The 27888-nt window shown below is 51.7% G+C and overlaps 1 long non-coding RNA gene across 1 annotated transcript in view; it reads right to left on the bottom strand.

Annotated features, from left to right (window-relative positions):
• Positions 1–7580: 7580 nt before the first annotated feature.
• Positions 7581–27888, bottom strand: part of LOC105662488 (uncharacterized) — a 32730-nt gene continuing 12422 nt past the window's right edge. The window contains exons 2-3 of the long non-coding RNA XR_001096011.2: positions 10273–10509; positions 7581–10206 (exon numbers count right to left, since the gene is read on the bottom strand). This is a non-coding gene — a long non-coding RNA (uncharacterized LOC105662488). The remainder of the gene's footprint in view (positions 10207–10272; positions 10510–27888) is intronic.

Here is a 27888-nt window from a genome sequence, read left to right as displayed (position 1 = left end):
CAGGACCAGTATAGAGACCGACGAATCGACACACGGTGTTTTAAAACGAGTGCTATCGATAATCGAAATCGCTCGGGGGTTGCGGTTACCCGGGGCTCTAGGGTAAATCTCGCCCTTCCCCCTCCGTTATACCGACGGGAGATGGCCACCCGTACACTCGTACGCTCGCACAATCGTGTGCGCGCGTGTTTCCACGGGAAAAAGAGAGTCCGATTCGCTCCGTTACTACCTAATTCTTCCGTTTACGCGAATTTTCGCTTACCCGCTTCGAATATTTCCTAACCGATTCCAGTTCCGTCGTTTTTCTCGCCCGAATCGACCGATCTTAACGATCGAATCGCTGTACGCGGATTCGCGGTGACGATCGCGCAAACAGGTGGCACGATCGGTCGCTCGTTCACCGCGAATCGTCGCGTGTGAAAGCATCGTGATTTTACCCCGAACATCTGTCTCGATGTTTATCGCGACATTACGACCGACCAGCAACCGATCGTTTCGGTTCCACCTACGGTTCAAAAGTTGACGAGCATTCGCGACTCCTGCTCGCTTTTGTTTCGCCTTTCGAATCGACGCTTATCGGACTTCCTGTCGAAGCGTTCTTTCTCGTACGCGGAAACTAGGATCGTTACTCGTTTCCGATTCGAACGCGAAGCCGGAAATCAAAACTGGCCACGGTGGTTCGGTGCGACGATGGAAACGAACGCCGAAATCGTTTATTTGAACGATGTCGTATCGCGAGTTAAATTAGCGAAACGTTCACGAATCGCGATCGTCGCCGGTTTACGAGGAAAATATCAGGACCCAGCGAGAGAGGAACGATCGAAGGGTATTATGTCCCCTTCTGAAAGTTTCGGTCGGCGAAAATTCTCCTACTTGGAAATCGTTTCTCTCGTATTGTCCTCGACGACGTAACGGTGCGGGTTAAATGTACCGAACTTCAGATAATAAACAACGATAATACGTTCCAGAAATAAATAATGGTCGACGGATACCGCGGGAATACGGAACTTTTGTCCTGGAGCGGCACGCGCGGTCGTTCGTCATTCCAAGAGTCGGCTCGCGCTGAAATCGATAGTCCGCGAAAGAATACGAGCGTCTCCGCTTTTCTATCTTTGGTCTCTCTACTTTTTCCGAGTAATATTCCGGTTGCCTCGTAAAAAACGTTACGTTACGAGTCCGTTTGCGAACCTACTCACGGCAAAAAAGCGGAAAGAGAAGAAGCGGGAAGGTGAAGTTTCGGTGAGTCCTGGATAGAAGGGTTCGACTCGAAATCGTGTAGGTAATTTCGCGCGATACGACTCGGGTGAAAGGTGTATTTAGAAGGAGAACGGTGGAAGGAAGAGCAGCGGGTGGAACGGGCTGGAAGATGTTTCGCGACATAGACAGAGATCGAGCAAGGAAACGAGGTAAACCGGGAAAGAGAAACAGCGAGGTACGGTTTGACGAGCCGTAGGCAAACAAGGGAGATCCGCGAAGTTTGTTTGGATAGAAGCAACGACGCGACGTGCTTTAATTTACGGTTTGTCGTCGTTCTCGTCATCGTTCTCGTCGTCGACGTCTTCGTGTTCGTCGTCTATATCGATGTTCGTCGCGTAACGTCGCGAACCTTTGCGAACACGGTCGCGCTTTTTACTCGCGGCAAAACGGTATCGCCTTCGATCGCCTCTCCCTGTCCCCCTCGAAAATTCGCGCAAACAGAAGGGGTGACCATCTGCAAATACTTATCGTTTGACGAACCGTTTCGTTTCACGCTTCGCTCGTCCGTGGACAAGCCCTCGTTAACGACAACTTTTTTCCACCGCCTTCGTTCGATGACTCGTACAAGAATCGCAAACATAGACCTATTTATCAAATTTTTCGGAGGGTCACGTCACGAGCGAGCTTCGAGGCTCGATCAGGTGAGGGAATCTGACTTTACCGTCGTCGCGATAAAATCCTCTCTATAATCGAAAAAGCTCAGCGTCGCTATTCTTCGAAAGGCCAAAAGATTTCGTCTCGGACGGAACGACGAAGAAGCGAAAATAGAGAAAAGAAACGACTCGAAACGGAAAACTTGCGAGAGCCAGATACACGGAGAGATAAAAACGCGGCGAGACGCGAAGGAGCGAAGAAAGGAGGGAAGAAAGGACGGAAGGAAGAAAAAGAGCAGCGCGAGCGAGCGCGCGTACGCGCGCGTATCTTACATTCAAAATAGCAGGGATAAGACTAAGCTCGGGGTTGCGAGGAAGGCGGGCAAACGCGAGAGTCCAAGTCGAAAGTCTACCGTGGGGGAAAATCCGGAAGGTGGGGTAGGTGGGTTGTAACATGCAAATTTGAACCTTAAGGGTTTTATGTCGAGCGATATCTTTGAATCATCTCCCCTTCTCGTTGGACGCGTCGATGGTGGCCCTTGGAGGATTTCAACCGATTTTATCCGAAGTAGAATTGTCTGTCGCTTTCGAAGAAGGAAGGGGATCGTTTTCGTCGGTCTCTTCCTCTTTCGGGGATCCGCTCGATCGGTCGTCCGCGTGCGACGCGTCGTTAGCGCGACGCTATCCGAACCATCTTTAGTCGTCGCTTTAACGATTCACGGTTAGGTTCGTGCTCCTCTTTCCACTCGTTTCGAAGATCGTTCGTCGCCGCCGACAGATCGAAACGTCATTCGGGGAAGATTTACCGTAGGCCGTAAGAAATCGGGCCGATCAGAGCTTTCCTAGCTTCGTTCGGTTTTCGAGCCTCTTCTCTCTCCGAGTTTCGCGACTCGTCGGAAACGCGTCGCATTGTCGGTTGATTTCCAGGGCCGAAAACGACCGCGGCGTAAAAACGTTGTTGTCCGATCGGTCTGGGTGTGCGCCGTGTTTATGAAAACGCGGCACGCCGCGCGGTATTCTCGTATCCGATTCAATTTAGATTACGATCTCGATCAGCGCGTGCCAATAAAAATACGCGCGGTTCGAGCGTCGCATGAATTACGAGGCGTCGCGCCGCACCGCACCTAGCCGTATTAAAATCGTTCGCGATTCCGTATCTGATCCGATGTCCGGTGGACCGTATAAGCGGCTCGTTCTTTTCGATGGAATGATTTTTTCGTCGAATCGTTTTCTCGATTTTCTCGAAAACGGGTCGACCCGGCGACAGATCGCGCGACGATAATCCGAATTGGGTCGATTTTAAGGAATCGTCGCGCACGATCGTGTCGACGATACGAGTTTATTCCTGCCCTCGTGAAACCGTGCGACGTAGATCGATCACGCGGATTTTAATATCTTGGAGCGCATTGGTCGAGCATTCGGTAGTCACGAGGCACTTTGGCCATTCATCATGGTAACGTAGTAGGTTACCGCACGAAGGGCGCGCGATTAGAATCAGTTACCCTTTACTTGCGCGCGTTTGCCGTCCCCGCGATGATGGGTAACCCTTGATATCCTGGACAAGGATATCCCCGAGGGTGCCATCTGCCAAGGCCCGCTCCTTCTATCTCCCACCGTTGTTTCGACCTTCTATTCCGCCATCGTCGTCGTCGTCGTCGTCGTCGTCGTTACGCTTCGAAGGGTCGCGCTTTCGAAAAATTAATAAGTCACCGTTCTGCGAGGTCGTACCGCGTCTTTTGTCACGGCAAGACCATTCGACGACGATCGTTTTACGGTAACCTGAAAAGTTTCTCCGTCGACTCTCGCAGCCAATTCTTTCGTGCGACGAATCGAAGTCGACTCGCGAGATGGATCTGAAAAGTAGAGAAACGTTTCGATAGAAACCGGTAGCGCGCAGTCGCGTTCTTGTTTCTCGCAAACTGCTCTTTTGTTCCTTATTTATTGCGACATGAATAAAACACGGAGGAGCCGGCAGGCGAAAGGGAGGCAGAGGAGGAGGGTAACGTATTAAATGCGGTATAATTTTCAAATTTTGGGAAATAAATAACGGGTAAACGATAGGCTGGCTCGCGAGCGGCCCCCTGCTCTTTGGCGTTTCCGTTCCCCTCGAAAACGCGCATAAATCCTCGAGGACCGCTCGGGACTCGGATTCGTCGAGAAAATTCTCTCAGGGAGCAAGGGGATCGCTTCGGAAAGCATCCCATTATGTTCGCGTTGTTGCAACGAATCGACCAACAAGTGTTTTCTTTCCCTTCGACCGCGAACACCGTCTATCTATCCTGTCGCGAGACTACGTCATTCTTGAACATTCGAGGAACGCACGGCGCGGCTCCGCGCGCCGGTCAAAGGCTGGAAAGGCAAGAAAGAAAGAAAGGAAAAGGATAATTAACGAATCGAGTGGAGCATCGACGAGTTCGAGAGCACGCGGTACGAACGTTTCTGCCGCGTTTCTTTAATTGGCGGCATTAATCACGCGTAATTACCGAGCATCTTGTAACGGTGCTAACGGCTGGTTCGTAAGCGTCTCCTCGGTCTCCTCTGCCGCAACTCTTTGACCGCAAAGGCGTAACGATCCCCGAAAACTGTATACCCGCGTCGCGAGGATACTCCCGTTTCCCGTCCTTACGCCGCTGAGGATTAACCCCGACGAGCAGTAACCGACATCCGTGGCTGCAATTAGTACGATACCGCACGGAACGGTCACCGACGCTCTCCGTTCGGCACCCGACGCGGGGCAAACACCGTCGCGACGAAGGGTTCCTCTAACCAGATGCCCGCTTCTTCCGGACGCGACATTTCTCTCATCGGACCTAACGAACGGTTAACCGTCCTCCCTTTTATTCTATACTTCGCTCGTTCGCCGCTATTACGCGATACGTCAAAAGCTTAGCACCTTTTAGAAGGTGTTCGTTCGATCGAAATTTTCTGCTCGGTTTTCGTTGAATCGAGCGAGTTTCAACGTCGGAACAAGGGCGGAGAGGAGACGCGTTGCAACGAGATCGAGTCTGCGACCGAAACGAGAGGGTTGCGGCATTAACGAGACCGGCGCGCATTAGCTAGCGTCCTGCAATATTAAGCAGAGCACCGAGCGAGCGTTTTGCGCCCAACTTGGTCGCTCGGCCATGCTACGTATCGATTTTAACGGACAAAAGAGACGAGGGGTCATCGGTTCGTAATCGCTTCTCTCGATTATTCGAATCGTTACGAGCTTCTCTTTCCCGCGATCGGCAAACGTTTCGAACGAGAGGAAACGTCGCCAACTTCGGAAGCTACGATTTCGGTGTCCCTCTGCCGCGATTCGATCGACGAACGAAACACCTCGTTTCGCGGCTAGAAGCGGCGTATAAAACCGTGTTCGTCGCTAAATTTTCGCTCGGTCGCGAGTCGCGTCGAATCGAACGGTCCGTGCGAGGACTCGAGTCGCCACGGGAAAGAGCCGAATAAAATATTCAAGCGCTTTCCATTAACGGACCGGTTTATACTTATCGAGGATAAAGTCAAAGGGGTGGTTTCGACGACGAGTCACGCTTCGGCTACGAAATAAAGGGTAGCTGCCTTTACGCGAGGCTCGACCATGATTCTGCGTCGATCCGTTTGGTTCGGATCGAGGAAAGAAAAAAGAGTGGAAAAAAGTGGATCGAGTCCGGTATCGGTATCGGTGTCGGTGTCGGTCTCCGGCTCGGCGGTGATAGATCGTGGGTAACGGGCCGGAGAACAGGTCGAGAGGAATAGCAGGGTAGCGGTAGCAGAGCGGTTTAGCACGCCGACTGCCGTATGGGGCGTAATAGTTTAATTCATATGTAAATGGAGTGGCGAACCACGGGAGAAAAGTCACGGGACTGCGTGCGTGGAAAGGGCGCGCGAGTGATCCGTACACGTGTACGGGAGACCTCGTAAATCTGTAACGGGATACTTTGCGTAATTAGAATTACGCCCCCGACCTATCTAACCGCGCACTTTTATTTCCTCGAAACTTGTCGCGTTTTTCTCTTCGAACAACTTCGATTCTTTCTGCGAACAAATACTTCAAGTTGCACGTGTAACTAAAAGATTTATTTATTTATTGTGATAATCGGGACAAAATCAAGAACAGTTCCATGTGCATTGAAACAAAAAGATTCACGTAAAATAAATAAATTCTAAACTCCTCTGAAGTGGTTGTAGGACTTTATAGAGAATAAAAAATTTTCCCTCGATCTGAGAAATAAAATAGAGAGAAATAGGAGCGAGCAGGAATCGAATTCGCGATGTTCCAGCAGCTAACCATCCAACCAGCAATTAGTTTAACCGAACCGCGTCGCGTCGGCCGGATCATCGTCGACGGAGAGTTTCGCGTAGCTATGTCGTCCGTCTGTCCCGTATTCCGTGATTTATGTTTGCCATACATTACCCACCGAATAATCCCACGAAAGGGTATATACGGTGCTCGAGACACCCCTTCGACCTCGACGCCTAGTCGAACGGACGTTCCCTCGAAGGGGACTGCTGCCTCCACCTCCGTCGCCACCCACCGTTTAACCGCTACTCGCTGATCGCTCTATCCGCTTCGATTAAAACTATGATCGCCACCGCAATCCACTCTCGCGTCGGATCGATCCTCTTCGAGTCGCGCGTTGACGTCTGTTCGCTTGTGTTTGCGTCGGCCTTGCAGAGATCGGGAGCAAAGCACGCGATCGGTGTAACGAGTAGACGAGTAGTTTGGTCTAGCGACTCGTTAGACGCGAGAATTCGTTTGCGAGTCGCGTAATCGATAGGGTTGTGTCGGTCGCTTTGGATGCTGACTAGGGTCGGAACTCGGTAACGGGATATCGAGAAACGAGGAACGCGGATAACGACGCGTATCGTCGCGGGCGGAAAAGGTGGGCCGCGGATCGTAGGCATACGCGGTGCTTCGATTATCTCGGAAGAAGCGGACGAGCTCTCGAAGTTTAGACTAGACGCGAAGAATAGTCGAGAGGATAGGAAGATTCGGCGGCGCGTTATCGAGCCAGCACGAAACGCTTTTGTTCCCAAAGGAAGACCGGCCGCCGTCTTTGTTCGGTCGCTCGGTTGTGCCGCGGCGGTAAGCCATTATCGTCTGGATTAGGTACTCGCCTTGCGATCGCCGCGCGAAGCGCAACGCCGTTACGCTCTCTAAATGGCTCGCTACTCGACGGAAGCAGTCATTTGCGATAAGGGCTCGTTCGCGCGTCGGGCGTCGCGCGAGTGTCTCTCTTTTTCGTTCGGGGTGGCAGCGTCGGAGCCAACGGATCACGAGAGGGAGACGCGTCGCGATGGAAGGGTGAAAATTGCGAGAAATCCGCAACGAGACGTTCGCGATTACGAGCGGGATCGCGGTCGCGTCTCTGACTTTTGTCCGATACCAAACGAATCGAGATTCGCGTGCCGGTTCGCCCCGAAGATGCCAATTTCCTGACCAACGGTGCATTCGGATAACGTCGAACCTCCTCTCGCGAAATCACGTTTTCTCGCTCCTCTCGAGCGAGTCGGTTTCAGCGATCGAAAAAGCGTGGAAAAATCGATCGCGAGGCGAGTTTGAGACGATGACGAGGTCGAGAAACGATTTTTTCCCCCGAAGCGGGGCGAGAGAGTCGATTCGCGGTAAGGCGCTGGGGAGCAATTCCCTTAAATGCCCTGTCGTCCGCAAAAAGCCACTCCGCCTAAAAAACAGTCTAGTGCGCTGCGTCCCCCGAAAACGCGTGCCCGTCAACACCCGTCGACACCCGTCGCTCGGTCTATCGCGTTTCGCTCGCTCTTTTTCCTTCTCGGATTATATTAGTCTTTATGGCACCGATAAAGTGCACCGTCGATTTCTCTACCCTCCGCACCGACACCCTTCTTCGGCCTTCCTCTGCCCGATCGAGCGCCTCTTTTACTCGAGTGCCTGAATGTGACGTCTCGCTTCTGCTTTCGTAGCCGCGCGATCAGTTTACCGCTCGTGCTCGTCCTGATTTTTTCCACGGATTCGTCCGTACGGGTAAGAACGAAATTAATAAGCGTTGCGAATTCCAAAATCTTCGAACACCTGTAACGCTGAAATCATTCCCTGTTCGGTCGATGAGATACGACCGAGTAATTTTGTCCAGCGTGAAAAGGTTAAAAGGATTATGCCTGTAAGCTTTCGTGTTGAACGCCGCGAAGCGAGAATTTCGTTTGGCGCCTTAGCATCGACTACACGGCGCGCATCGCAGTGTACGCGACGCTCGAGCGTCTTCGAAAGGCGTGTGGCTAAAATCCTAACGTGAAAGTTCGAGCTACGCTCGTATCGCGATGATCGAGAGAAAATCACGATTAATCGCCATCGTCGTGGTTTTTTTGCTTTCGTCTCGCTTGGCTTGGACGTTAAATGAAAAACATCTTGTTTCGTTCGAACGGAAACGGTGTCTTCGATAAACGCCTCGGGTCATCGCTGGAACGCGTTACGTCACGACCGATACGAATCGATAACGGAGGAAAAAGAGGAGATACTCGAAACGACGACGAAACTCGATTCGAACGGAGTCGATCGGGCGAGCCGACGAGGATAGCCGAATCGTGATTTTTCCAGCCCCGCGAAATCGGATCGAATCGGATTCGCGTTAAATTGAACGGCGCTAGATATTTCCAATATTTGAAGCAACGCCGGAAATCACGGTCGCTTCAGGAAATGAAACGTATGTCTAATTTTCAATGCCCGTTCTCCGTGCGCGCACGTTCGCGATCGGCCTCCCTTCCTTCGACCCTCTTTTCCTATCGTTGTTCACCGCGACGCGTACAACGCGATAAAATAGCCCAAAACTGAACAAAATCTGTTTCACTTTTCTTATCGTGAAACCTTTCTCTACTTCGAAACGTGTCACTGACTTGAAAAATTCTATTTTTGTATTACAATAGGCAAGATAGCTACGTGTTCGAGAAGAGAAATTTTTACAAAATATCGTAATTATTTAATCAAGTAGAAAATAACACACTTCTCATCGAGTCATTTCATTTTTGGACTTGGAACTTTAACCGTATAAAATTAAAATTCTCCAGCGAAGTCCAAGTTAGAAGTTTTTAATTCAGTATCTCTAGGATGCAACTCTATCAGTCTTGTTTTCTCCCATTCGTCTTATCTAGAAATATTTAAGTTCGTATATAGAGATTCGTGTTTATCTCGTTTCCTAATGCGCGTTGATAACAAGAATGCAATAACAACTAATGTTCAAGGTGTCTTCGCTTTTACATTTTTACATATTTTGAACATGTGTACTATACATTTCAAATTATATAAGCGTGAAGTTGCAACGAAGAACTAGACTTATTTTGCTGTAAGATCTCCAGATTTCTTGTCTCGCAGACAAACGTTATTAACGTTACTGATAAAAATGCAGCTTCGATTTGATCGTTCTCCTTCGCTCGGTTGTAAAAGCAGGAAGAATGACAGGAACGAATGGCAAGGAACGGTGGAAAAATGAAGAAAGAACCTCGGACTCGCGGTGATATTCGGGGATCGTATTCGTCGTAGGTTCTTTTTCCCGTTCCAGTTCGGTCCTGGCGTAACGCACGCGGAACGAAGGTGGCTGATCCGTCGTCGGGAACGTATTATCGTCTATCGAAAAAATATGAATAAGCTTTCCAATTTCCGACGTTCCGTGACATTTCTCCTCCAGGAGGGTGGATGGTTCTCGATGAAACATGAACGATACAACGGAGCGCCGTTCGATGTTTCGACGCGTTCGTTTCGCGTACAGAATCGGCTTTTTTCTCCGCGCTTTCGAATCGCGACGAGACGAATACGCCGCGACGGTATCCATTCCGTACGGATTTTCCGTGCCGCGATGAAATCGATCCAATCACCGGGATCGAATTTCTCGTTCGGTGGACGAGTAACGGTTCGAGCGCGAAAAAATTCGAAAGCGAGGGGAAGCGTTTCGTTAAAAGCTCGCGATCGCTTCAGGAAGGAATGTTTAAGGGTGATTTTATAGTGTCCGGCGCAGAGGTCAACCTATCCACGGATACATCACCCCAAACCCTCGCGTCTCCTTGATGGATCGCGGTTCTCGTCCTCTCGTCTTTCCCCACACCCGAACACTCTCTCTTCTTCCTCCTACTCCTCCGCCGCTTCTTCCTCCTCCTCTTTCTCATCCTTCCTTTCGGTTCCTCGTCCGAACCGTCCGCACCCTACGCCGCGTTCGCCTTCGATTTCTCGACCCGTCCGATGGATTATGCATCGCGTTCTCGTCTCTGTTCGTTCTGCAAGAAGGTTCGCGGTGATTTTCTTGCGTTTAACGCGACCGATCGAGCGTTTCGCGGCCGAAAAAGAGGAACTCGTCCTTCCTAACGAGATATTTCGACGAAACGAACTGCTGGAAAAACGTTGGAGAACCCGGACCACCTAAGGGAGCGAAAAGGCCGTATTTGGTGGCGTTTCCGCGAAACCGGAGCGGTGGTAACTTCTTACTTTGAAATTCCGTCGATACATCACGCCTCTGAAACTTGGCTCGCCCCGCCTTCGCCACCTCCATGCTCCGCCTCACCGCCTCACCGCCTCACCGCCGCAACCAATCTTTCCTTCTTCTTCTTTCTCCTTCTTCACCCTTCCTTTCCGACTCTTTTCCTTTCCCGTTTTCCCTCTATTTATCCACCTTCACCCTTTTCGTTCGTTCCTACGCTCGGTGCACCTCGAACAATCGTCGTCCTGGAAAACGAGTATAACCGATTCTTACCGTTGCGTCGGATAAGTAAACTCGAAAATGGTTGGACGTAAAGCGCGTAACTTAAGTCGAACGTCGCAAAGGGAGAAGAAAAAATAAAACTGGGACGATGGTTTGAAACGAGCTGCGAAAAGCAACGGAGGCAGCGTTTATCGTGTTTACGTTTAAAACCGTATAAAAGACTCGTTCGTAGGAACGACGCGTTTAACGCGAACGAGAAACCTCTTTAACGATCCTTCGTTGCGCTTTTTCGGCGAGCGCTTCGAGTTTCGATTCGTCGAGGAGAAAAATGTTAAACGACTCGAGTTCGAGGGTGAGCACCGTTTGCTCCGAAACACTCGAATCTAACTTTCGGTAAATCGTGGAACGTAATTTTATTTCGTTTCACGAGAGATCGCGTTACGCTTCGAATCGGAACAGCGAGAACGAGAAGTTTGTGTCGGAGCATCGAAATTCGGCCAGAGACGACCAACTGAAATTCCTCGGTAAAACTGTCATTTCACCGGGCTAGATAAGATTCGAAACGAATCTGACAGTTTATAAGTGACAAGCGGTCCACGGACGAAGACGGTTCCCAAAGAGAAACGGTGGCGAAGTAGAACTTGGTGTAACTTGGCGTCGACGTCGGAACATAACTTTAATTACAGAAGTTCGCGCATTGTCTAGGAACGTAGGCACGGCAAGAAACCGTGCTCTTTCTCTTCCCGAGCCAAAGTTTTCCGCGTGTTTCGAAACAAAGCGGCCAGGACCTACCGACGAGGAGAATCGCGGGAGATCAGAGAGAGATGGTCTATCCTTTCTAACGTCATTTATTCCTCCTTCTTTTCTTCCTCTATCGTACCGGATAGATAACGTCGGCGGAAAATGATCTTCGTTCCTCCGATGTATGTCGCGATTCGCCGCGAAGATCGTACTCGAAACGCAGCGTGAAGGAACGAATCGTTTGTCGTAACCGTCGACTTTTGTCGAACGGTTTTAATCGTTCGGCGACGTTGAACGTATACGCGACGGTTCGCGCCGATGTATCGCGATACGAGCGTATTTTTCAACGGATAGCAACAGGGTCTGCGTATTCGAACATAAACCCTCGCGTTATTAAACGATTGACTCAATTCAACGGCAAATTAACGGACAAAGAACTTAAGTCGACTGCTTGCTAACATGCGAACGGTCCCATCCAATTGAGGACCACCCAAACTGTTCCTTTCATTTACAGACGATTCGTATATCTCGCTTCTATTCATCGATCGTTTCGAAGCGGACGTTCGCGTTTACGAGTCGACAAACTTTCGCTTCGAAGCGATTCGTCTTTTTTCTAATCAGAACTCCGCTTCGAACGGTATACCGTTTCGATTCGAAACGGATCGTTTTCCCGAGATGCGTCATATACGTACTTGTATACGCGGAGTCGTGCACGGGGACGTTAAAGGATCGATTACGATTGCCGTCTGTTCGAATTCGAGTAGACGGACGAAATCGGTACGTTTTACGGAACCCTTTGACGCAAGGTAATTCGAAACGGAGCGCGTATGCTGGTAAGAAAACGAAGCGGCGAGAGCAATTGGCGCCGCATCGCTGCATACGGGTGTTTAACGCGTTCGTTTCGGTCAAATTCTTCTCACGAGGTCGATAAACCTACGCCGCGAGTATTTTGTTCAATTAAACGGCCGCGCATGCGGGATCGACCTAAAAAAGTTATCGGATTTTCTCGACGACGAATAAACGCGAGGCAACGCGACGCTAAATCGACGAAATCTGCTTTGATCCGAATTTCGAACGCGAAAGCTTCGAATCGCGAGCGACGAACACCGTTGAAAACAACGTTCGTGCTTCGAAGGCAACAGATCGAAGACGGTTTTAGGAGTATTCCCGTGTAACCTGCCACTTCGAATCCGACTCTACTTCGCTAGCTCCCCAGAGCCCGTTCTTCTTTTACTTTTCCCAAATAAACCGACAGCTAATCGATAGCCCGTCAACTTCTCGTTTCTTCCTTCTATTCCGGCCAATGATTCCTTTTTTTTCAGACCGTTCGGGGACACTGATTCCCGTGTTCCGTTTCTTTTTTCTTCTTCCTTTTGTTTTTCTTCTCAGCGATCGTTCCAAATCGTCTTCCGACGCGACGACAAGTTCACGAGCGTGCTTTCGTTTGCCGTCGAATCGTCGCTATTCGAACAAAAACCACGAACAGAAGGAAAGAACATGGAGCAGAAGTACTAACGAAGGCGGAAGGCGATAGGAAGAAGCGAAACGTAGAGGTAGGCGGGAGTTATACAGTCCGGGGTAGGTTAGGCGCGCACGGATAAGCTGTGTATGGAACGAGCGAACGCGTTCGTTGACTAGATGCGATCGGACAGATGCGATATTGCTTTCGTAGCTGGTGCCGGTCCTTCGCGATCTTGACGTTTCCTGTGGCGCGCTTACGCTCGCGTATCGTCCGTTTCCCTGCTCGCGTACTAAACGCGTTTCCGTCGCTCCCGCTTCGTCCGCTACTTATCTCTATCTGTCCTTTTGTCCGTCTTCGATCCCTAGCCGCTCGTCCTCCGATTCCCCGAGGATTCGTGGAAACTCGCGTCGCACCCTGTCACCCGTGCCTCGATCATCGTCGATTCCTGTTTCCATCCGACTGTTTCTCGTTCCTCGATGATCGTTTCGACCAGCGTCTCTCGAGCTTCGTCGGACGAGATTTAAAGCGCGCGTTGGTCGGATTCGAAGACGAGTCGAGCTACGGAGAGGGAACGGATCGCGATCGATCGGTGAGGGACGATAGCGGATCGTGTTCAAACGGTGAAAAAAGAAAAATCGACAGCTGGATCGCGGTCGGACAAGGTGGCTAGTTGGCCTAGTGGGCGTGTACCTCGTATTCGGGCAAAGTGGGCGCGTACCGCGGGTAACGAGGGTCGAACGGCTTCCAAATAAAGCGGAACAATACCGAACAACCGGCGTCCAGCCAGCGAGGACAATAAAGTGGACGCAACGCGCGATGGTCGGTGGCGAGATCTAAGAGCCAGGAACGTTGCGTGACGGACGGCACGCTTGCACGCATTCGAGTCGACTTTTGCCACGATTTTCCACCGGTCCGCTTTCAACGTCTCACTTTGCTCGAGTCACGCCCCGTTGCAACGAACCGCTTAATCGTTCTTTTCACCGGAACAACGCTTTCGCTTTTTCGGTAGCGTCCCTTCCGATTCTCGCGTTGTTACGCGCTGCCTTCGAATCGTTCGCGACACGATTGTCCGTTTAAAGTCGATGTCTCGTGTCATCGCCTCCGCGCGTTGCGTCCGTGCATTCGCTTCTTTACCCGCTTCTTTTATCCCTGTTATCGAAACGCGGCGAGATACGCGCGACGGATCGATTATGTTTTCAACGCGAGATCGTTCGCGTTGGTCGCCGCGAACGCGTCGTTCGTAAGTTAATTGGATCGTTTACGGAGCGACGCGAAAAAGTAGGCGACGACGCGGATCGTTGGAAGAAGAAGGAACGGATGGAGGCGCACACGCGCGCGTATAATCAAGAAACGTATCGCACCGGTTGGTGGAACGAACAATCCTCGCCATAAAACACGGAGGATCCGGAGCTTTATTTTATTTCATTCAATTCTTCACGGGCGACAGCCGCCACGGGAATATGGAATCGAGTTGTTACGCGGCAGCCGCGGTGGATGACGAGATAGAGGAGGGTAGGTGGATATCGGTAGTTTCGCTAGCAGGGGACGATCGTGGACGACGCACGCCGCATAAGCAAGCACGGCCACGCTTTCCTTCTTACTTCCGACGTATTTGTTTTCGATCGAGCGGGCATCTTTGTTAATATCTATCCGTTTTAAGGTTTGTCTTATCCGCAAGGGATGTGATTCGCGCAATAACCACGAGTAACAGCTGTGCGATGGAGAAGCTAGGAGTAATAAGGCTCTTCTTACTTGTTACACGGAATAATCGATGTTGCGGTGCCAACATCGCGTGGATTCGGAAAGTCCACTACGTCTCTCGAGAGAGTTTCGAGGCGTACGTATAGGATTTTGGTTACGGTAGTCGAAGCGTAGGTTGCTCGTAGGCTTTTGTTTTTTCTCGCGTGACAAACGAAACGATATAGAAAGAAAAAACTTGGATCGGTAGAGGGGAGGAAGAGAGGGTAGTTTACGCCGAAACGAGGTTGAGAAAAGGGCGAAAGAGCAGTCGGTCTCGCGATAGCGCGCAAGAGGGTCGGTAAAAGGAAAGGAAAAAAGAGAAGGAGAAGGAGTGGGCGCAGGAAAAAAGCGATGCCGTAAAGCACTCAGCGGGGAGCGTGATCCGCTTACGAAAGTCAGGTGGGCCTGCGTTACCGCGTTACCAAGTTATCGCTTTACCTAGCTGTCCGGAGCACATCCATATACGCGTTACGGTATGGGACCGCGACGATGTTTTACTTTTACCCCGGAGGGTGAAGAAATTCCGAGTTTTGGCAGAGTTTTACGATTCAACGCGGGCGGACGAAACGTCGCGTTCGATCGTTAATCGAGAATTAAGCGAGCCAGATAATTCGACGACGGCAGAGGACGATAGCGATCCGAGGAACCGGTAGACGAAACGCGGAGTAAGAAGGAACACGAGAATATTCGAAGAGAGAGAAGGTACGTAAAGCGCGTTCCTCCAGGACGCGTACGCGCACCCAGTTTTTATATCGCGACCGTCCATCTAGGCCCGTGTCCTGTCCTGCTCGTAAAACTGGTACGCCGCCGCGTTTCGTACCTACCGAAAGATTTCTCGGAACACTGGCTTTCCATCGTAAGATTTTTTCGCGGAAAACCAAAGCGGTCGCCTACGTTTCTAATCTTTCGTTGTCACGATTCTTCGGGACTGTGTAAGCGACGCAATTATACGAACCTAAAATGTGCGTATAATTGCGGCACGCGTGATGCGGAGAAGTCGAGTGGCGGCGGCAGCAGAACCGAGTGAAATAATTATGGGATCAGTGGGGATGTTCGCGAAAGCGGCTGTAATAGCGTCGCGCGTAATGGCCAACGCGCGGCGCTTTTCGGGGCCGTTCCTTCGAGACGACCGCGTCGTTTAATAAGTTAAGCGACGACGACGCAGCTGCTCGTCTTAATGAAACATTAGCTCGCATCGGGCTGGATCTTGACGCGACATCGGCACCCGTAGCGAAAGCTTCGATATCTTCTACTTCGTCTCGCGAAAATTCTCTTCGCACCTTGTCGTTTCGATCCGATAAACGTTCAGTCGCGTTTGTTCGGTGAAACGAGGGGAACGAGCGCGAGTCTCTTTCGAAACGTAATCGATGCCGCGACGACACGGTTACGTAAAAAGAGACAACGTGTAAACGTTATTGCTAAAGACGCGTCCAATTGCCGTTCTAGGACACGCCGATTCTCGTTCGATCTGACCCGTGATCAACGTCGCGACGCGAGCAACGTCGGTCCCGTTCCCCGGATTCCCTCCATCCTCCGCTCGAGGTCAACGCGAGCGTTTAACTGCATTTACGCTCGCGACCAGCAACGATCCGTTTTGTTCGCTTCCGTCCTCTAGCGGAGAAAACGGTCATCTTGATCGAACGAAATCGCGGTTTGTCGTCGGTGGACCGATCCGAACGGAAAGTCCGACGCCACCGAGATACCTAAACGCATTGGATCTGCACGCGCGGCCAAACGGACAACGGTCGACGAGTTTCTGCGTGAAAGATCGAAAAGTTGAATAGAGCATGGAAAAACAGAGATTGGTCGCGTGTCGAGAAGGACGAGGACGCGAGAACGCGAAGAGCGCTGAATGGCGTGATATTTTCGCGCAACGGATACAGCCAATGGTTACCGGCTTGTCTCGCGTCGAGGCGCAACTTTTTTGCGTTCGCCGGTGAAGCCGCATTATTACGGGCGCGCGTTGTATCGCGAGCTCTCGTTCATCGTGACTCGTATAAAGGCGCGAACGCGAGACTGGTCTATTCAGAACGTAATTAAAAGCTGCATTCATACGAGTTGGCTCGCCGGCTGGTTGACCGGCCGTTCTCCGCGCGAGCCTTTCCTTCTCGACGGACTTCTGGAAGTCAGCCGGCACAATGCGTCTCTTCGTGGCCTATTGTTTCTTTCCGTGACATCTCTGGCTTTTTTACAGCCACTCGAGTGAGCGTCGCCGTTTATCGTTTCGACTCTGTTCGCGTTCGAAGAAAAGAACAACCGGACGTTCGGACGTACCTATTCTCCTCGAATCCTCGATTCGCACTTCGAATCGCGAAGCGTCGATGGACGAGGAAACGAACGGGAAGAAGAACCGGCAAGAAAGGACGACGTTCCGACAATTTTACTAGGCGTGGGGAAGAGGTCCGTCACTACCTTCGTCGCTTTTCCGAGTGGATCGATGGCGAAAAAATCAAGCGTCTTCTCTCGGAATCAACGTAACAAATTCAATCGTACGAGCTGCCGGTTGACCAGTGGTCTCCGCGCCAGCCACTACCGTCGATGTCCCTGGCAAATATATGGGTGACATCAGCATATGCATGAAAGAAGGGTAGACGCTGTCGATGCGGGTGCTCCCTATCGATTGCCTTTCGACTCCCGCGCGTCCCGCGTTACGATCCTTGCGACCGCACCGACACTCCGCCCCCTCCCTTGCCCTCTTCTCTCTGCTTTCCGAACAGACACCGAAAAGATCGAAAGACGACGGATAAATCGACTAGGTATCTCGCCGACGAATCATTTTCCTTTTTCTTTCGTTCGCCGTTGTTTACGTCCGTTGCGCTTGGCATATTCTTACTCGTTGCTCGTCGGTTAATTAGAAAAAGTCGATTTATATTTATGAGGAAGAACGCCGCGAGAAGAAACCGGAATACTCGACGGTCAACGAGTTTACGATTGCTCGAAAGTTTCGCGCGCTCTCGAGAAAGAAAGGATGTACCGTCGATCGAAGAAAATTCGAAACGGAGGGTTACCGTCTCTGTAGTTCGTCGCGAATTCGCTAGATCGAGTCGCGCGTGCGAGAAAAACCGGCTACGAGAACAGAGGGTGGAAACCGCGGGGAGAATCGTCTTGTTTCGAAATTTGTTCGTTTTTTCATCGGGAAGAAGGAAAAGGCAACGTTCGAGTTTGGTCGTGGTTCGTTAGCGACTCCAGGGAGTTAATTAGTGAAAAAGTTAATTTCTTGTTCGCTCATAATCGGACGCCCCTGATGAAATACGAGCTTGATAAAGACGGTTGAAACTGGAGTTTTTGGAACGTGGGGAAAAGGAGGGTACGTCAGCCAGTAAATAGATTAACGTCGTTTTGCGAAACGCGTGTCTGGACCGGTGTCGCGGCTCGAGTACCCGCGCGGTTGCTTTACTAACGACGCGACGCGGACGAGCGCGGAACGCGTCCTCGTTACGACGTTTCCTCGCGATCTTCTTTCCTGACGGGACAGAATCGGTTTTCAACCGTTGTCGCGAAACGAATAGTTGACCGCGCGAAAGAGGAAGAAACGGTCGTTAAAGAAAAGACGGATAGCGGCGAGCGACGCAACCGAGGTCCTCGAAAGAAAAATATTTTTGTTTCGTTTCGTCCCGTGCGGATCGCCCGTTGGCGATGAACTTTCTGAATAATTACCGCCCGGTATGAGCTTGATTCATCACCGAAGTTCGCCTACCTAAGATGCTTTATCTGCGCGTCGCAGTCTCTGCGAAATTAATATGCTAATACCCGTGTGGCTCCCTCTGCTCCAACCCCGTACACCCCGAAGCGGTAGCTCTCAACGGCAACCACCACCACCACCCCCTGCACCTCCTCGCTACTCTTCGTCTACTCGACGCTTTCGGTCGTCGACGTCGAATCCCTAAACCCGACCGAACATCGCCAAACACGAGTACGATCTGTCGTCTGGTCCGTGAATTCGGTATTCCTGCGCATCAATTTGGAATTTTGCTCCGCGAGTCGTCCCGGTTCTTTTTCGCGATAGACCAACGGTTACGAATTCCTGCGGCACCGATCAACGGATCTTGTTCACGCGCTCGACGCGTTGGCGTGATTGCGCGCGACCAACACGGTATCGTTTACGCCCAACTACTCGCCGACCAGATATTAACGCAGTCGGTGTAACGCGCCAATTATCGCTCGTTCGCTTCAATTAACGGTTAACGGCTTCTCCGGAACGACGATACCGCTAGCGGCTACGATTAAAAGATCGAATCGTATTCTCGCGCGAACTGCCGAAGAAACTTTCGTACTCGACGTTGAATCGAAATCGATCGCGTCACGATCGCGATTGAACGGAAGACGAGATCGTGCTCGAACGGATCGGAGTAGATCGTAGGTTCCGGCGCCGCGGTTAACCACGAATCGTGGTCGTGGTAATCGAACGAGGCTTCGGTGAAACGAGGAAAAAAATTGATCGAGCGACGGCTGGGCCGTCGTGTAATTTAGTAATGAAGTCTGTGCGCCGTTCGAGCGCGCGCCACTAAATCACAGGACGTAGATTGGGGCGCGCTCGGCCAGCTGTGACCCAGTGCTTTCCGCTAATTTGCCGTAACTCTCGTCGCCCGTGGCGCTTTCCGTCGTTACCCTACCGACAAAAAACCCGCCAACCCTGCTGCCGTGCTTTGCGAACGCTTTCGCGAAATGCTCGCGGAACCTTTGCTGTTTCGCCTCTCGCTTTCGTCTTCTTCGTTCGAGATCCGCGGACGAAAATTAGCGATCCAACGCTTCGAGAGCATCGCGATAGAACCGAGACCATTAAAGCATTAGTATGGAGAATAGAGGGTTGAGAGGGAGAAGGAAAGAACTGGCAGCGACACGTTCACGTACGCTACGTGGCCCGTGGTATGCCGAATATGCTCGCTATGTCGGCTCGTGTTCCGGTTTTGATGCGTGCGCGAGATAAGATTGCCCTTTGTTACCGCGACTCGTGTCTTCGAGACCCAGGAACCACTACCCTTGCTTTTTACCTACCATCTTTTTTCTTCCTACCGTCCTTTGTCCTCTTCTCTTTTTCTCGATCCGAGAATTATCCTTCTCTTTCTCGAGGTATCCTCTTCTCGGGGTCCAGGCTAGATTCCGTCGAATCGTGCACCTCCCGTGGCGCGGCATAATATCGTACTTTCGGATCGAGTATCGTCGTAAACTTTTGTCGGATTCGAGTTTTGCTCGCGTTTATAAATCTGCTCGATGCGAACGAAATCGTTGGCTTCGATCGATGAAAGCGCGCGATCCCGACTCGTGTCCCGTTAGGTCGACGTCGACGCCGAATTAACGCGGCTCGATAAACGCGGAACCACGCTCGGTCAATTCGTAAAACACGCGATTACGTGGACGTTCCATCACGGTCCGGTTCAATTTTCTGGAATATCGATGCGGAACTCGCTGCGCCGGGAAGCCGCGAAATTCGGACAGCTTCGATGAAAGCGAAAACGATCGCGGGCAGAGTTCCGCGTACGAATCTCGGTCGATTCGAAATTGACGATGCGACGCCGAGCGTCGAAGGCAGGGCGTATCGAGCAATAGCTGTTCGCCGAAGAAGAAGAAGGGTAGGTGGGCATCGCGAGGCAAGGCGAGAGGAAAGTAGATACGTACAGAGAGAAGGAGCAGGCTGTTGGCGAGGCGAGACGAAACGTGCAACGGCACAGGATACGGCGTGGAATGGAACGAGCATAAGGGAATAGAAAGGAAAGGAAAGGAAAGGGAAGGAAAGGAAAGGACGGGACGGCGCGGCGCGGTGCGGATAGGAGTACGGGTAGAGGTACGTGTACGAGGACGGTTACGGGTACGAGCTCGAACACGAACACGGGTACGGTACTCGAAGAGAGGCGAGCTAGGGCATCGTCGAGATATGCCCTGCCTACGGGTGCAACGACCCCGATGACCTTTGTCCGGTCCGTGCTCCGGCCTGGCCCCGCCGGTACCACCGAGCCGCTCGATTCGCCGTCTCCTACCTCCGAACTGAAACTTCAGGGACGACGAACACGATGCACCGCGGTACCGAACCACTGGACGATCCTCGACCTACCACCGATGAATCTCGATCTCTTCTACCTGTATTCGCCAACCAACACTCCCGCGATCTTCCTTACCGTACGTTCAATTTCCTGATAGTCGGACGGACTCGTCGTTTCCGATCGGCTCGTTCCTGGACTAAGCGTTCTAGCTTTACGAAACGTTTGCGCGCTCTCGAATCGAGGCGGTTGCTTTCGTGGTAGTCTCTCTCGTAACGGTAAGGAGCTACGAAAACGCTCCAAACCGGAGGGATCTAGTTCTCACGCGAGATCTCCGCGCGTAAAAAACTGTCGCGTTAACCGGTGAAAAATATTCAACGAAAGGACGGGTCATATCTCGAGGCAAGGTTTAATGACGCTATAAAGATCTGGAGATGGTTGGGTCTGGGCAAGAAAACGAGCAAGAGGAAGAGTAAGGTTCACGTTTTTTTCGAGTGCGATGACCGCGTTGCTCGCGATCGTGACGAGATCACGCGACGCGCGACGTTTCGTTGAAAAATCTGTGTCGTCGTCGCTACCGTCGGAACGATCCTGAATCGTAGCCGAATTTATTAGCGGTTTCCTCCGATAAGCGCTCGAACTAATTATCGCGAACGAGGAAACGTCCCTGATATTTCTCGATCGGCGGAAAGAAGGTCGAGCCAGAGGATGAGATCTCGGGAAGAAACGAGGCTATTTCGCCGATGGCGCGTCGACGTCGATACCCGTGCCGCGTAAAGCCAACGATCTGTAACGATAACGTTACATCGCGATCGCGCGTTTCGCTTTACGGTCGCGCATTGACCGGCAGATGAATACCGGCTCGGCACTTGTTCACCTAGAACGCTGAATTCGCATCGACGATGTTACGGAAACGAGCACGGCTCGCTAATGAGCACGCTCGAAAAGCACGTTCCGCGTTATTTAGAACAAATTCAACGGTACCTTTTGTTCCTCGACCATTACCCGATAGCTCGCTTTTCGTCGTCGTTTCGTTTTTCGCCACGGAATCGGCTTCGGAAATTTCTTTGCTCGATTCGCGATAACGAGCTTGTTCCCTGTACGAGGTTTAGATGGACGGCAACCGCGGAATCCAGGAAACGTCGGTTAACTTTGGCCCTAACCGCGCGGGAGAGTCGTTTGGTCGGGAAAGGGGACGATCCCTTTTTGGCGTTACCTCGAAACCGTCACCGCAATCCTGCTACTTTGTGGTCGGCCGATTCATCGGTCGTTTCATTGTATGCACCTATGTAAGGAGGTTGTCGAGCGATAAAGACGGCGAGGCAGGTATCGGAAGCGGAAGAGACAACGTTTCCTCTTCGGTTCGAGCTGCATTCGTCCAGGGAATATCTACTTATCCATGTGATAGGAAAGAAGACGCATTATCATATTCGAATTAACGACCGAACGGTCACTCGCGGTAAAATAAAGCTATTCATCACGGACGATCGATGGTCCCACCGGGGACAAGCATGGAAAATTACCGGCGCGAAAAAAAAAACAGGGAGCTATTCTCGTCGCTCGTGATTTTCCTGTTGAAAAGCGTTAGACTATTAGTAAGAGTGAAAAACCGCGAACGTTCGACGTCGACTTTGTCCCTGATTTCGACGACGAGGAAAGGCAAGAATCGTATGGCGTTCCCGCGAATGCGTGGCCGCGGTCGCGGTGGCATCGTTGCTCGCGCGTACCGAACAAGAGGAGAAAAGGCAGCCGCTAGAAAATTATATCACACCGCATCTCTCGGTCCGACTCGCTACGTAACGCGCATACGTAACGACCAGCTTGAACGGGAGAACACATACCGCGTCCCTCCCGTTCCTTTTCCTTTTCCACCCCGCGTCGCGCTCTCGTCCTCGTTCGCCGCTGCTCCTTTAACCGCCTGTTCTGTCCGTCACCGTCTTTGCCTCCGATTCCGTCTTCGTTTTCGCCTCCTTCTCCCGCTCTTAACGACTCGTGGCCTGTGTAAAACATGATCAAGCGAATACGCCTTGGTGAGCGTTCGTTTTCGAATATTTCGTTTTTCGTTCGAGTGGCGCTTGGAAAACGGTAGGAACTCGCTATTTTCGCTTCGAACGAGGTCGCGACGAAGCAACCGAGGATAAAGTCGCGACGATCGCGCAATCTATCAGGCTATAAATCACAGTCGACCACGGTAGACTACGAAGAATCTCGCAATCGCGTAATTATCGTTATTAGAGCGAAGCTTCGCCGAGCAGCTCCTGCTTCGCGAGTTGCCTCCGGTGCCGAGCGCGGTGATTTCGTTGCGCGTCGATCTCGAGTGCTGCACGATTTTATGCCGGCTCGGTTCGTAACGAGAAATCGATCTCCTCTCGATTGCGCGATTCGAAAGATTTGTACGAATTGTGACAAGGCACGTGCACTGGGTAGTTTAATGTCTCGTCCGTAGCGTCGTATAGAAAGCAGATTCGTGAATGCTCGACGAAACTGATAATCGTTTGACCGAACGGTTAGGGGACGTACGATATCAAGGGAATTAACGAAGAATATCGGTGGAATTCCGGTTCGCGCGGATTCGCCGTAACTCGAACGTCGAACAAAGAATATCGAAGGAATGCGCGTAGAGAGGTCCGGATAGCCGTCGACGATGGACCGTCGAGAGTCAAGAGGTTCGCGGCAGCCCCTCTTTTACATACACGGTGGTGAGCCGTACGTTCGCGATAGATGCGATGCCGCGATATCGCGGCGCCAACCACTTGGTCCACCTATCGCACCCGCATTTTCTCATTCCCTGAAGCTCGTTGGCTAACGGAAAAGGGGAGAAGCAGACTTCGTGGACGAAAGGGGAGGGCAAAGACGAAGAAGAAAGAGGAGGAGACGGTGGTAAAGATTGCAAGGGCAGATGGTGCAAAGATCGTACCATTGTTTGCTTTCTGACAGCGATAAGTTCACAATAAAGTTACATTCGTTTCCAAGTAAGCGTCTGTCCTTTCGCTCGCGTCTTCTCCGTCCTTGTTAGTTTCGGCTTGGCGCTGCGCAGCGCGTATCCCGCTTCGGTCGCATTCTCGTGCTCCCCCGGTACCACGACCGCGTCGAAACACCCCTGGATTCGACGATAACCATAACTCTCTCCGCAGCCGCGCGCCTTCACTTTCCTGCGCTTTTTTACTCCTTTACTTTCTTACTTTCTTTATTTCTTCGCTTCGTGGCCGTCGTCGCTCGTTCTTCGCCAGCGTTCCTCGCTCGATGCCGATTCTTCTCGCGATCTCGAGCTTTTCTCGACCTCCTCCCCGACGAGACGACGATCGAGGAAATTGAAGAGCGAGAGGAGACGCGCGTGCACGAGTTTCAGGAGTAAACGATAGGAGGGTAAAGCGGGAACAAGAAACGAAGCTCGTGCCGATGTTTGGAAGGAATCGTCGCTGGTAACACCCGTACGTAACGCGTACGCTTAATGTCGCTCGATTAGTCTCAATTAAACGGACAGTTAAATACGCATTCCGCGCATAGCGGAGTGTCCGCGAAGGCACGAGCGGCCAGGCCCGTGCCCCTCGCGTCCCGCTTCGATACTCGCCCATTCTCCGTCTCGTTTTTATTCCTTTATTCGTTCGATCGCGGCACGCTTACGCGCTCGTGCGACGTCAAAAGCTGTTACGAGATCGTTAAGAAACGGGACGAACGTTCGCCGCGTCGAACAGATCGGGGCCGTTCGGTTTTCGCGTAAACTTCATCCGCAGGTCGTAACTAGGAACGTGACTCGAACGCGGTAAGAATAACGCGAGAAAGGTGTTGTCCTGGTTGGCAAGGAGAGTAGGGGTGAACGCAGAGAAAGAGAGGGAAGCGAATCCTACCGCGTACGAGGCAGTAGTCAGGTAATCGGGTAGGTAAGGTGGTCGCGTAGCGGTTGGAAGCCAGTTTCGTGGCGATCGACGCATTCCGAGAAACCAACGATCGTTCGTGGGAATAATTTAAGAGGGACTCGCATCTGCGCCAGTTATGACAGACCCGGCCATTAAGTGGTCGTGTTTATTTTTAGAGGGAGCCGAGCTAGCGCAAAGTGGAACTCCTAATTGTTCTCGTTAACGCTGTGCTCGCATCTGTCTGAACTCGTGAACTCGAGACGAGAAGCGAACGGTTTCGTAGCAGCGACGACGTCGCGACGAGTCGCGGCCGATCACGAGGCGTCGCTCGAACGAAGGGTGCAGCCGCGACCGCGAGATTCATCTTGCGTCAGCCAACGCTCCGAGTCCCGTATAATTTTCGAATCGTCGGCTACCGTATTCGGGCCGACACGGATTTTGAATTCGGGGAAACGTCGTAAATAGCGGTAACGCGTCGGTGAGCCGTGTCCTCGTTCTCAGGGGTCGATCGTCGCTACCCCAACACCGGAGCCCTGCGGCCCAACAGGGAAAGCGCGTCGACTCCGAGTCGTACGAATAAACTCGCTCGCATTTCGCACGCGTAGCCGAGGAAAAAACGGATTTTCTATTTACGATGACCATTTGGATTTCCTGCCGGCGTCGTGGGGAGGGGTTCGCACGAGAAGGGAAAGCCGCAGCCTGTGATTTCGTCAGCTTTATACTAAAATTCCTGCATAAAGGGCCGACCGACTAAAGGACACCCCTCAGGTTTATGCCATTATTACGCATGCAAGTGCGGCTCGATTCCTACCCTACGGCGACGGTATAAATATCCATCCGACCCGATGCTTTTTCGACGTCGTTGCTTGACCATACGTAACGGGCACTCGAGTTACGCCTCGCACTGTCCTCCGGTTTGTTCTCGTTCGGAATTAAACACCGTTCGAATCGGAATCGCGTGGACAAGCGAGGCGTTTTGCTCGATGAACGCGTCACGCCCAAAATAAAAAGACGAGTTGGCTGGGACATCGTGACAGGAGGTCGGGTCGGTCTTGTTCCCGGGTCGCTCGACCGGTGCGAACAACTGTCCGATACAAAGCGTTGGTCGTGCGGAATATTCGATGGGTCGGAAGAAATTGGGGCAAGGGTCGGGGACGAACGTTCGAACTTAATTCTCGAGCTCGCGAAGGAGACGCCTCGACCTCGCCGGAATCGAATCGAGTCTGGTCGACTAGACAATTTTCTCGTCCGGCAAAGGAAACAAGAACCTTTCTTCTTCGAGTTTTCCCTCTACTCGCGCTTATTTATACCAATAGATAGTCGAAAGTCGGATTCGAGGGAATACCGACACGAAAACGAGGGAGCGGGTTCGCCTTAAGCGAGCAGGTAAGGAAGATTTTCATCTAGGATTCGAAAAACGGAGGGTGATCGCGGACAGGACGATTTCGAGCGAACGATAAAAATTGGATTTTACGATGGCCTCGAAAGCGCGCGTCGGGAGGTGGCGATCGTTTAACCGAACGCGCGAGTATTTCCGGTATAAATATGCATGATCGTACGCGCAAAAGGAATCGGGCCTTGACGCGTACGGTTTAACTGTCGCGGGTCTCGACGAATCGTGCGACTGCCGTCACGGTGGTTATAGGTTCGACAAATGTTTCGGGGAGACTCGCGAAAGATCGTGAAGAGGAAAAGTTTGGTAAGAAAGACCGAGGAGAGTCCCCGTCTATTATTCGAGATTTCGGACTGGTCTACGGAGATATCGTGAATTATGCATGGTCAGGGCTCCGGCACACCGGTCTTCTCGACCGTTCCCATGCATGCCATGCATACGTCGAATGATAGATGGACGCGTCAATTTCATCGGGATCCGCTATCGACGCGGGCTATCTTCGTCGAGTCGGTGCGAGATTACGATACGGCTACGGATCGACGCGTACCGATCATCTTCCTTTCGTCGATAAATCCGCGCTTCGCTAAGAGCTGTCCGACTTGTCGGTTCGAACTGGAAGCGGACGGCCGAAAAGCTCGGCACGAGCAACGTCAGAATTGGCCGATCGGAGAAACTCGTTAGGACGAAAACGCGTTTCGCTTCGGTCGATCGAGCGGTTCGTTTAGCCTTAGCCGTGGCCGGTGCAGCTCGGCCGATCGTACGACGCGGTCGAGCCCGCCGCGAGGATCGAACGGCCGTCGCGCAACCCAAGGATCCTTCTTTGGGCGCAGACACGCAATTAACCGCGGGCTATATTCCTCCGGCGAATAGGAGGAGAGAAGAAGACGCGAGAAGCCGGAGAAGCAGCGATTCTCAGTCGAAACGGTTCGACCGATTCGAACGGTTCGATCCCGGTCGATCGGTTCGCCGGAGAAAGGAGAGGCACGGCCAGGCCCGACAGCTCGAGAGTCCACAGATACCACCCATCCCCCATAAAAGCTTCCATGCGTGTCAAGCGTTATACGACCACGTTACTATTAAATACGTCAAAGCTCCGTATGTTTATTGCATATTGGATGCCGAGCACTTTGCCTTCTCGGCCGGTCGCTGTAACCCGTAACCCGAAACGATCGTCGTTGTCGCGTTTGAATTTATTCGCAGGTAGCGCTCCAACTGTACGAATCGCGATTCGTCGCAACAAACTTTCAACATTTTCGGCGAATCGTTCGTTCGGTCTACTCGTGTAAATGGGAAAAACGCGGTGCGTTGCGGCGACGTCCCGATCGAAACGAAACGGAACGAAAAAGCGAGGAAAACTGTGTCGTCGACGTCGTCGTCGAGCTACGATCGCCACAATGTCGCGTAACGTATCTCTTTATTCGCGAGATGATTGCGTCGCGAACGCGAACGAACGAGCACGGGATATTCGAAACGACGGCGGAAGGAAAAGAGCGGGAGAGAAAGGGAGAGGAAAGGAAACGAAGCGAAACGAAACGAAGCGAAACGAAGGAAAGAACGAGCGAACGCGTTACCGAACGGTGTTTCAATCTCCATAATGACCGTTCTGTTCTCTTTCGGTCCAAGTGTGCGCCACACGGATACGAACACAAGGAGAAACCGAGTAGATGCTAATAACGGAGAAGCTCCATACTGTCCGTAGGCATCGCTCATTCAGAGACTTCTTTTGCATCTGCGTTTGTTCATGCTGAAAGAGAAAGCAGGAATACGCGCACGCGCGCCTTCTCACCCCCTCGTATTCTTCTTTACCTCTTCCGTTTCGATGCGGTCGCGACCGGCTCGTGCTTTTCCGTTGAATCGCGAATACACCGCCGCGTATGCGCTCCACGAACTCTAGGTAACGTCATACAGTCAACGCCGGATCTGACTTTCCTAGAGAAAATACGCTAACCGACCCACGCGGTTCAACGTTTCAAAATAGGGCTCTGCAAATTCTAACTATTGGGAGATCTCGAATTTTTGATTACAGAGACTTAAGTATTTAATTTATTCCAGTAAAGTTCGGATAGTAGCTATCTTCGGAACACCGGACGATTAATGGGATTCGACGAGTTAAGATCGGTCGTGGTCGAGGATCGGAAAAAGCGAGCAAGAAAAAGAGAGAAAGGCAGGATCGCTATCAAACGAGAACGGGCAAATAGCGTGGTCAGCGGCTCGCTGTTAGCGAGCGACGCGCG

The sequence above is a fragment of the Megachile rotundata genome, chromosome 5 (genome assembly GCF_050947335.1).
Source record: "Megachile rotundata isolate GNS110a chromosome 5, iyMegRotu1, whole genome shotgun sequence".
In the NCBI taxonomy this organism is placed as follows: Eukaryota; Metazoa; Arthropoda; class Insecta; order Hymenoptera; family Megachilidae; genus Megachile; species Megachile rotundata.
The sequence above is the reverse complement of the archived record's forward strand: the minus strand, read 5'-3'. Positions and strand labels throughout refer to the sequence as shown.